General features: G+C 47.9%; 1 protein-coding gene across 1 annotated transcript in view; it reads right to left on the bottom strand.

The window, feature by feature from the left end:
- Nucleotides 1-11,135, bottom strand: part of LOC115595755 (NACHT, LRR and PYD domains-containing protein 14-like) — a 965,684-nt gene that overhangs the window by 558,282 nt on the left and 396,267 nt on the right.

The following is an 11,135-nucleotide window of genomic DNA, read 5'->3' on the forward strand; positions in this document are numbered from 1 at the left end:
TTTTTATTCAGTGTGATATCAGTCGCTGTTAGTTTAATGTGATTTTTAAATGTCTGATTGGTGCTGATCCGATGGTTCTGTTCAGCTGATCACATGTTAAATCAATAAGTGGTGAGGAGCTGCACAGCCTGACAGGCAAAACTCAGGGCTAAATCATAAACAACATGTTTCAGACTCTATATAATAAATATGTCACAGAAACACACAGAAACATGAACGTCACTGTGACATTCAGTGTCATACTGGAAACTAACATTCAGTCTCAGACAGACGAGGATATAAAACCTGTAACTGAAAATAAATCTATAGATTAAATGTTGATATTTTAAGCCCTTAATCATGTCTGCAGCTTCCTGTCAGGCAGAACTCAGGGCAACACAGATCTGTAGCTACGCCAACAGTGCACACAATAGTTAAAAGCAAACTATGTGAAAATATAATATCAGTCATATTACTTTGATAATTTACTGTCTGCTCTGATGAGGATCTTTAGTGAATCCGTCCTGATGCCTGTCAGACGAGACGCAGGGCAAAATGTGACTGAACCTTCAGATCTCCTGATGAAGTGATAAAGATCACATCTGAAAAAGTGCATTTTCTAAGTAAGTTTTGTAGCACTTCAAAATAAAAGCACACCCCAATGACTCTTGAGTATGGGAGGATGTGCAGTGAGCGGAGGCCCGGGTCCGGTCCTGGTCCTGGTCCCGGTCCTGGTCCTGGTCCTGGTCCTGGTCCTGGTCCGTGAGCGGCTGAGCTCTATTTGCAGTCGCAGTGTGAGTTTGTCACGTCTGACAGCTGGAGGAGTTTCTGCACGCGGCGCTGGATTCCTGAAAAACTAAATTAGTCCTGAAAAACATGTCAGTGGTACAAAATCCTCCACGAACAAATCGGATTCATCGCGACCTCCCGTGTCAGAAACATACGTGCTTACAGTCCACGAGTGCGTCCTGGACAGTGTGTAAGCTGACCTGAGGTCAGAGTGAGACGCGTCCTGCACTGAACACACAGGAAGTGTCTTTGTGTTCGCTGATGCGTCTGCAGCCAATCTGCACACATGGGAAAGATTTATGATGAGCTTCAATCCATATGTCAGCGCGACCTCTGACCTCAGAGATTATACTGCAGGATTATAATCCAGTTTGACTTTAGACCAGGACAATGTCTTTGTGAGGAAACACACACATCGGAAACAGAACTGTGTGTGTAGGTGTGTGTGTGTGTGTGTGTGTGTGTGTGTGTGTGTGTGTGTGTGTGTTGGCGACTGGACCTCACGGTGCCTCAGAGTCCAGAAGCATTAATGCAGCAGGACGACACGCGGTCACGTCCGTGGTTCTGATGTGAAAACTCGACAAAGAGGCAGCGAGCGCAGAACTCGGCAGCGGTCGAATTCTTCACGTTGTGCTGAACACACACATTCACACACTGACACGAATGCACAGATGCTCTCTCATGACTTCAGCCCTGTTGGCGTTCTGTGTTTTATCTGCTGTCAGATGATACCGGCAGGCTGCTGCGGTACAAAGGAGAGGCTGCTGCCGCCTCGGCCCGGCCCGGTGTCGGGTTTCAGCCGCTCCACCAGCGCTGAAACTGAAGATGGAAGACAGAGCAGCAACTGAAATCCCTTCTCAAAGCAAGTGGAAAGTTTAATGCGCACTTGAACTCTTACCCCTCGCCTCCATCTGCTGCTCAGCCAATCAGCAGCTGATGTTTGCGACCGTTAAGCTCCTGTAGGCCCGGTTTCCTCGACTGGGTCGCAGTGATTGGTACATGAGGCCGAGGATTAGTTTCTTAATTTACACTCCAAACGTGTTGTTCCAATCAACCTCGTTAGTCAACACTGACAGATGACGACTGTGTGACCTTCTCACAGAGCTGCTGCTGTTTGTCAGGACCCAGAACCTACAGCACCGCCAGGATCATGAACTGGATCTCAGCAGGTTCTGAACTTTGCCTTGTTTTGGGGCAACATGCAGTAATGGACTCTGGTTGTTCTGGTTGACTTCCACAGTTTCTACAGACCCGAACACGGCCGAAATGTTCTTCCTCAACAACACGGATCATGTTGTTATCCACCTCCACCTCGCTCTGATGTCAGACATTAAACCACAGACCGGGTCAGACCGGGTCAGACCGGGCCAGCGCCGGCCGTCAACATATTGTTGTCATAGAGACAAGACGCACGTGCAGCGTTTTTATCTCCCAGCGCTCAAACACCAAAATAAAGCGCTGTCTTCAGACACAGACAGAGGAGACAGCTGTTTTTCTAGTAACTGATTACTTTTCACATTAAATGTACTTGAATTGCAGAAGTAACAGATTACTTTGTAACAAGTACTGAATGTTTCCTCCACACGAGCTCCTGAACTGACTTCATTCATGATTTCTGAACACGTTATCAATGGACGGCGTCACATGATGCACAAAGCTCCCACCACGGCTCAAAGAACACGGCGAGCTGTTTGTTTGTTTGGAGCAGCGGATCGTCTTCAGGGTTCTGGACCGGTTTGTGTTGGTCAGAACGCTCCGAGCAGAACCTGCTAGCATGTGTGTATCTGAGAGCCTGAGGAAGCCTGTGTGTTACGTGTGAGGAGATTTTAAACTAGGCGGTGACCTGGATGTTTCTGAGCTCAGGTCAGATCGTCCTGTGGTGAAGCTGAGCCGAGCCGAGCCGAGCTGAGTGAGAGGCTCTGTGGTGTTCATGTGATGGCAGAGAGGAGGAGGAGGAGGAGGAGGGGGAGGAGGAGGGGGGGAGGAGGAGGAGGAGGAGGAGGAGGAGGAGGAGGGATGCCTCTGCTTCATGCAGGCCGACGCTGCATCCCCCTTGGCAACACACAGTCCTGTCATCTCCTGCCTCGTGCTCGTGCCTGAATCAGGGGCAACGTACTCATTAAGCCTTCCTCTTTACCACGGGGCTCTTCATCGCTCCCTCCGTCCTCCCCCCCTCCTCTCCTCTCCTCTCCTCTCCTCTCTCCACAGCCATCATCTCGTCCTACATCGCTCTCATCTCCTCACTCTCGGCTCAGCGTGCCTCACCGCGAAAACCTCCAGAGACGCACACAGAGGGAGGAAGGTGAAGCTGGGAGGGAGTCGAATGGAAATGTGAAGCCGACTCGAGAGACTCTGAACGAGGTCGTCACACAAACACATCAGCCGCTGAATTCAGCCTGTGTGGGCGGAGACAGCGTCCGACAGCAGGAGGAGGTGTTATCATGATGATTATAAAGCACGTCACACCTCCACGTAGCTCCGTACGTATGCAAGTCAACTCCCGTCCACTGCGTACGCACGGCGGCCATTTTCCTCAGATGAGATGTCAAAAAAAGTCTGGAATCTGACAAAGTCTCTGATAGCCTGTTAGCTAATGTTAGCATTCAGCCACCTCTGATTACACTCATGTGTAACAACTGTGACATCACAGTGTGTTTCATTCACAGGTCTGAATAAATGTGTCGCAGATGAATGTATTAATAAAATTTATCCAACAGTAATATATTACTTTTAGCAGTCACAGAGTAATATAACACCTTTCTAATGGTACTTCAGGAACATATTACTGTAAAATGAAGGTAACTAGTAACATGTAATCTAACACTGAACGTTAGCTCAGAGGTAGCTGAACGCTAATATAAGCCGTTGCTAACAGAAGCTAACAGGTTAGCAGCCCGCCGTCCCTCCAGACTCTCTGTGTTCGTGGTGTTTTCCGTTGCTGGTGGTGTTTTCAGACATTCAGAGCTCTGGTTCTGTTTGGGCCCGGTCCACAATCTGCCTCCGGTACACTGACAGGTGGACAGACTCTCCCTGCGTCTCTGTGAGCACGACGCCTCTGATATTTTCCCTCTGACCTTTTCAAACGCCGCTTCATCGCCACGTTCGTTCATTGAACTGATGTGAGTGTGTGGACGTCACGTATGTTCCTGCAGGAGAAGCTGCAGAGATCACGTGAAGCTAATTCATGTAAAATCTCAGCGTGTTCACACGTGGATGGCGAGCGACGTGTTTACAGCAGCAGCTGCAGCGAGGACTTATGAATGTACCGACCCCCCCTCATTCATAAACACACGGGATGCTTATATAATGCCCATGCAGATCCCCCCTCGTTCTCCTGGGCTATTTATAAACCCAGCAGCATGCTGGGAGAAGAGCGTGGCCAATTCATGCCGTGCCCTTCAAGACCAACACATGGCCCCTGGGGGCGGCCGGGCCCCGACTTCAGGGAGCTATTATTAGAGTCACGTCATGGGAGAGCCGGAGAGGAGGGAGGAGAAGTGACAGATGGGGGAGGGGAGGGAGGACGGAAGGGGAGCATAGAGCTGCTGCTGCTGCTGCTGCTGCTGCTGCTGCTGATGATGATGATGATGATGATGATGATGGAGGGAACGTAAAGGCTGATGTCATCAGGTTCATGTTTCACCACCAGAGCAGAAAGAAAACGGGGAGATGATCGTTTCAGTGAACACTTAAAACTGAGGTGACAGTAAACATGCTGCCAGTTTTTCATAGAAGGCAGAAATAAAGCCTGAGAAGAGTTCAGCCAACACACACTGATAAAACTATTCCATCCATTTCAACACACCAGCTCCCTCCTCTTAAAGGAGCAGTTCACCCAGAAATACAAACCCACTCATCCCCCTCTCCCTCCTGATGATATAAAGTCCTCCTCTCCTCCTGATCTGAGATCAGTTTTACAATCAGCTAAGTTAGCTTGCATTGTATCTGAGGGCTGCATCCATCACACTGAAGGTCACTCTGAGCGATGGTGGAAGTCCCAACATACGTCACCAGCTGCCCGACCTGATTGTTGTTTTATTAAATGACTGTGTTTAAACGTGAGCAGCTGGTCGCAGCCACTGTCAGCTGGACGCTCGCTCGTCTGGATCAGATCATTTACGCTCCGTCAGTGTAAATAAGGAGACGTCAGCCGACCACGTCGATGTCCAAATGGCACTTTCATCCTCACAACATCAACCTGAATGGGACAAGCTGTCGATGAGCGGATCAATAGGAGCACTTGTGATGGCAGTGAGTCGCAGTGACACATCGGCGCCGGGGGAGATTCTGCGGGAGCCGAGCCGGGTGAAGGAGAGTCGTGCTGGCAGGTTTGACAGCTGATCAGTGTCTTCTGATAAACTGTGAGGCCCGGAGGAGGGCGGGCAGGAAAAGGTACAGAGACACTGAGGACGCCACCGTCCTCCAGATCTGTGAGATCCTGAGTTACTGTAAGCAGAGCAAAAAGCGAGCAAAAAGCTCGGCTGCATGAATTAATGACGATGTGATACATGGAGGACGGAGTCGTACAGCAGGACGGACAGTTTTCCTGCTCGACACAGAACAGTCAGGTCGATGTTAGCGGGACGCTGCAGAGAGCAGGAACACGGTCGGCTCAGGCTGAAGGAAGGAAATCTAAATTAAACAGGAGGCAGAGATGCATGAAAACCCTCCAGTGGTTTCATCCAGGCAGCAGCACCGCAGCACCATGTTTTATTCAAACACGTATACGTCGTGTACACGTCCAGGAGAATGTAAGTGGATCAGATCAGAGCCGGCTGCTCAGAGTGAAGACTCAGAGGACCAGAACTGAAACTTAGTGAGCAACACCGGCACAAACACACTGATCCATACTGTGATGTTTGTGTTCTGATGTTTCCTGCTCAAACATCTGGTGGACCTCTTCAGATCATACAGCGGGCCAGCGTTGGTCCACAGGCCACACTTTGGGAAACCTTTCACAGCGCCGCTAAATGCCCTGAATGTAATGATGCGTTCACTTACCTTTGGATGATGTGTTCACTTACTGTTTTACCTACCGAAGGGAACTGTAATTGTGATGCGTTCACTTGCTCCTAAGTATATTGAAGTGCATTTGATCAGTGATGCGTTCACTTACCCAGTGAATCTGAAAGATGATGATGTCGTGCGACCCGCGGGGTTTGGGAGCCATTCATTCAGCATTCATGAGCCAGAACCACGTGGCGCTCTCAGAGTCCAGTCTGGGTTCTGCTCTGTAAAATAAATGAGTGAACTCACTGTCAGCTGTCAGGAGTCCACAGACGATGGTTTTATTTTTCTGGAGCATCGTGTTTGAGGCGGTGGTTAACGAGGCCTGGCAGCGTCGTCCTGGAGACACGGCTGCTGTGTTCAGGCTCTTCGGGAGAGATGAGATGTTGACCTCCACCCGGCTGGAGGACAGAAGGCATTGACACCATCAGTAGCTCCTGCAGGGACACCAACACAAACAAGTCAGTGCAGGAAGACAAATAATATGTTAAAGAGACAGTTTGTCCTCTGAGCCTAAGGAGGGTGTTATTAGCCTAGCTTAGCACAAAGACTGGAAGCAAAGGGAAACTGTTAGCCTTCAGCAAAAGACAAGAAATCCACCTTCCACTGACTCGTTAAGTTTAAATATTTATTCCTGAGTTAACCGCATCTCAAGGTCCATTTAGTCGTGTTCTTTCAGTCATAACACATGATCTTCATTAGGAGGATTCAAGGTGGAGGCAGCAGTGTGTGTGTGTGTGTGTGTGTGTGTGTGTGTGGGAGCCATGTTTAAATCATGGCCTCCTGGTGGGAATAGATGACATCAACCAATCCGGATACCTTGCCCTTGTGAAAACTATCCGTCTAATTTAAATGGAGGTCGTTAGAAATTAGGTACCAGGATCTGAAATACTGCGACCGGTCAGACTGGTAAACCAAACTCCATTCTAAAATTAGCTGTTTTAAGATTGGGCTGTATTTTTTCCCAGTAAAAACTGTGGTTACAACTTCACAAAGGCTCTTTTTTTATTCACTTCCATCTACAGACACAGTCGGCTCACATGGCATTCACTCAGTGACATCATTGATTCACCTGTGATGAGGTGTGTGACTGACTGGGCGTGGTCTCTCCTGAGACAGAACCGCGACACGTGGCTGATCTCGTTCATAGCTGTGATCAGTGTGAGGCTGACGATGATTCAATCGGCAGGATGTCAGCTGGTTACAGCCGGGCTCTGTTATCTGTGTCCAGCAGGAACCAACGCTGAGCTCCATACAATATGTGTTTCACAGGCTTCTGCTCTTTACCTCCATCTCCATCTCCTCCATCACCCTCTCCTCCATCACCATCTCCTCCATCACCATCTCCTCCATCACATCTCCTCCATCACCCTCTCCTCCATCACCATCTCCTCCATCACCCTCTCCTCCATCACATCTCCTCCATCACCATCTCCTCCATCACATCTCCTCCATCACCCTCTCCTCCATCACCATCTCCTCCATCACCCTCTCCTCCATCACATCTCCTCCATCACCATCTCCTCCATCTCCATCTCCTCCATCACCATCTCCTCCATCACCATCTCCTCCATCTCCATCTCCTCCATCACCCTCTCCTCCATCTCCAGATACGACAGTCAGCTCATTAACATCACATTGACAAAATTTGGACGTAACTGCACCATAAGAATTATTTTTTACTATTACTAATATTATTGTTTCATCTGTGTTATTGTTGCTGCAATTTAAAGTATTTTGAACGTCTACTTGTGGATTTATTTGTACATTTTATCTGAATAATAATGTGGCTAAAACCAAAAGCAACCTTCAGGGAATCCCTGCATGCAGCATGCAGCATGAAGCCTGTGTGTGTGTGTGTGTGTGTGTGTGTGTGTGTGTGTGAGCTATTTTTAGAAACCTCCTCTTTCTTGGAGGGGATTCTGGCGTCTATTTCTGCTGAGGGTCCTGATGGTCTGCACCATTTAACATCCAGAGGGGGTGAGCGGCGCTGCTTAAACGAGAAAATGCAGCAGTTAACTCGTCAGTGTGTGACGGCTTACTGCAATTAAACGGGCGCAGGACATGAGCTAATGCTGCAGTCTGTGTGTGTGTGTGTGTGTGTGTGTGTGTGTGTGTGGACACTCCCCGGGCACAAATGTGCTGCTGCTTCTTCCTGCCTCCCCCCGTGGTGCCTCACTGATGGTACGACCCAAAATATTATAAAAATAAAGAAAAAAATCCTTCCAGTTTCTGTGAAGAGGATTCGACCTTGCGTCGCCCCTCAGCCTGCAGAACAACAACAGATCCGCCTGCACGGTGGAATAATGTCCCGCTGCAGATACATTACATCACCTTAGATGTTCTTAATGATGTTAATCAGATTCTCAAATAAACATTCTGTGTGCAGAAAAACAGACAGTTCAATTAACATATTTGTAATTAGCTGCTAACAGAGCTTTGTAGCCCGTGTGAAGCTGCTCGTTAAAAAACTTGAAATTACACGTTCTCGTCCAACACGGCAGCTCGTTCAGTGGATGTAACATTAACACTACAGTCAGTTTTGCACAAAGAGGTCCATAATCGATGCAGTCCAGACTTTAAAGATAGCGCTCACTGATAAACGGTTCATATCGTGCAACACGTGATGACATGTGAACTGTTTTTAACCGTGTCCAGCGCTCACAGGTGGACACGGTTAATGACAAAGATCATATTGTCCCGGTTTGCTCCTAAAACCCTCCTTATCTCTGAGGTGTCATGGTTGCTGCAGCACCAGAAGGGCGACTTTAAGACATGACGCTACACTAACTGCAGCATCAAACTGATGTATTGCTTTCAGATAACCTGGATAGTTGCAGGGGAATGAGGGGGATTGCTGTGTTAGTCAGTCACGGATGACTGTGCTCGGCTTCTGCGAGGATTTCCTGCTCGGAGAGTCGGCTAACAAAAAGCTTCCTCTGAGGCCAAAGAGAGCACACGAGCCCTGCTGAACAGGGCCATCTCAGAGTAATGTGGCTGATGTGACTGATGACTCTAACCGTGACCTAGATTGATGACCAGTGGCCACTCGCCATCTTCAAATGGACGGGAGTGTCCTTGGATTACTGAGCTAATCCCGGTTGAGATTTGAGAGATGAGGGAACTTTGATGGTGTGATAAAGCGCAGTAACAGCCGCGTGTGAAGCCAAGATTAAGATTGACTGCCTCTCGTACACGGACGCTTCACACGGAGCCTCTGTTTCAGCCGGCACCGTGGTCGGGCCCTTAGCTGATTCTGATTAAACTGATTGTTTAAGTGAAATACGCTCCTCGTTGACTCTGAAGTCTCTGGACCGTTCACACAAAGACTCCAGACAACAGTGAATGAACGGAGCTGCTCTCACTGGGATCTATCACAGTCATTCACACTGCACACATGATGAAACTAAAACACGCTCCTCACATGCAGAACTTGCCTTAGAAACATCATGTTTTAAGGTTTATTCAGTGTCACAGTAATCCAGTGATAGTTGTCTGTTTATACATGAGTTCACTGCAGACAGGAAGTGCTAACAGCTGATTCTGCAAAGTTTTAATGGAGATTTAGAGTATTTTCAGTTTTTTCTGGTTGTTTCTCCATTTTAAATCAAGTCTCCAGCTACTTCAGTTGTTTAGAAGAAAGCTCCAGAAACGTTCTGTGGACCGGGGCAAGGGGCCCCCCCCTCCCGTCAGTAAACGTCTCCGGATCAGAGCAGAATCTGATGAGACTCCAGGTGTTTATTCCTCTAATATTTCTGGATCTGCACCGACTCTCCTCCAGAGCTGACCAGTGCCGAGCCCACAGTGTGAGAGACTTGGATATTCACCAGGAAGAACTGACAAAGAAAAGTTTATTTATTTATTTTTTATTAAAACATTGATCACTGAAGCAGTCTGAGAAATCTACCAAAGCCCAATGTGACCCAAGTTACCGGTTCCGAGACCCTCTGACAGTAATATTATAGGTCTTAATAAACACCAGCGTCAACACCTCAAGTGACTGAATGGAAACTGTGCAGAATCCTCCATTTTGGCGCTGACAGCACAAACACTTCCACCTTTAATAAGCAGAGCTGGGAGCAGCGCCACAGAACACGGGTCACTGAGCTGCCCTCAGCACTGATTCATGCAGGTCATGAGGAGGACCATCGGTGGACGCATGAACACACAGATTGCTCCACTCAGACCTTCTGCGTCCTGTTATCGCTGCTCTCATGGGAGAAGAGAAGTGAAACCACCTCGGACGGATCAATTATTAATGTGGAGCCGAGCTTTGTCTCACAAACACAAAGGCCGAGCGAGCTTTCGGCCCGTCAGACGGGCGCTGATCCAGTGTTGCTGCCGTCACAAAGTTATGTAAATGAGGCGAGCACGAGGTAAAACAGAACCCAGCTTGATAGTTTAGGAAATAAGCTTTATGGTGGAGTGGGATGAGAAGATCAGTACCACTCTCACATCTATACATTAAACATTAGGCTCTAGACAGTTAGCTTAGCTTAGCATAAAGACTGTAAACAGAGGAAAACAGCTAGCATGTTCTGATCAAGGATAATCAAATCCAGTTCAGTTGTTTAGCAAAAAGCTGCAACTCTGTTTTACTGTGAAGCTTCAAAAAATGTTCTGTGGACTACGACAGGAGCAGAACTTGACTTAGAAATAGCTTGTTTTTAGGTTTTCGTCAGTATCACATTAATCCAGTGATATTTGTCTGTATGTCCATGAAAACACTGCAAACAGGAAGTGCTAACAGCTAATTCGGCAAAGTTTAAAAAGAGTTTTGGAGGTATTTTTGTTGTTTTTGTGGTTCATCTCCCACTTGTTAACATCTTCTTTTACCTGCCATGTTGACCAGCATGGAGGGGCGACATCTCGATGAGCTAACTTAGCCTGCTGCCACGATGACCTGAACCTGTAAGCAGCTTTAAATGAACAGACGAATGGCTGACGGGTCTGCAGAAGAACAGTTCTGACTGCTGATTCAGCAGTCGCAGCACTAATGGTTTGAGTTCAGTGGTGGTTTTTTCCATTTGTAGTCTCCGCTGACCCCCTCGGAGCAGCTTTCTTATGTAATGGATCTGTTTCCCTGCAGCTCGCAGTCATTACTTTTGAATGAGGCTGGAGTAGCAGTAAAGGAGGCTATCAGCTGATCTACATGACTCTGCAAACAGGAGTCAAGGAGTTAGAAAATGATACAACTTCATTGCTCCCGTGAGGACTGGCGGCGCTACTGAGCCGCTATAGATCACAGCAAAAAGCAATAAAAAAAGTCGTTAAGAGACAATCTTCAGCTATAAGAACGTTTTCAATGAAATACTGCTTCAATCAGTCGCTCCAGGAGGCTGCAGAGTTGCGATCGCAAC

This window comes from Sparus aurata, chromosome 14, assembly GCF_900880675.1.
Source record: "Sparus aurata chromosome 14, fSpaAur1.1, whole genome shotgun sequence".
NCBI lineage: Eukaryota > Metazoa > Chordata > Actinopteri > Spariformes > Sparidae > Sparus > Sparus aurata.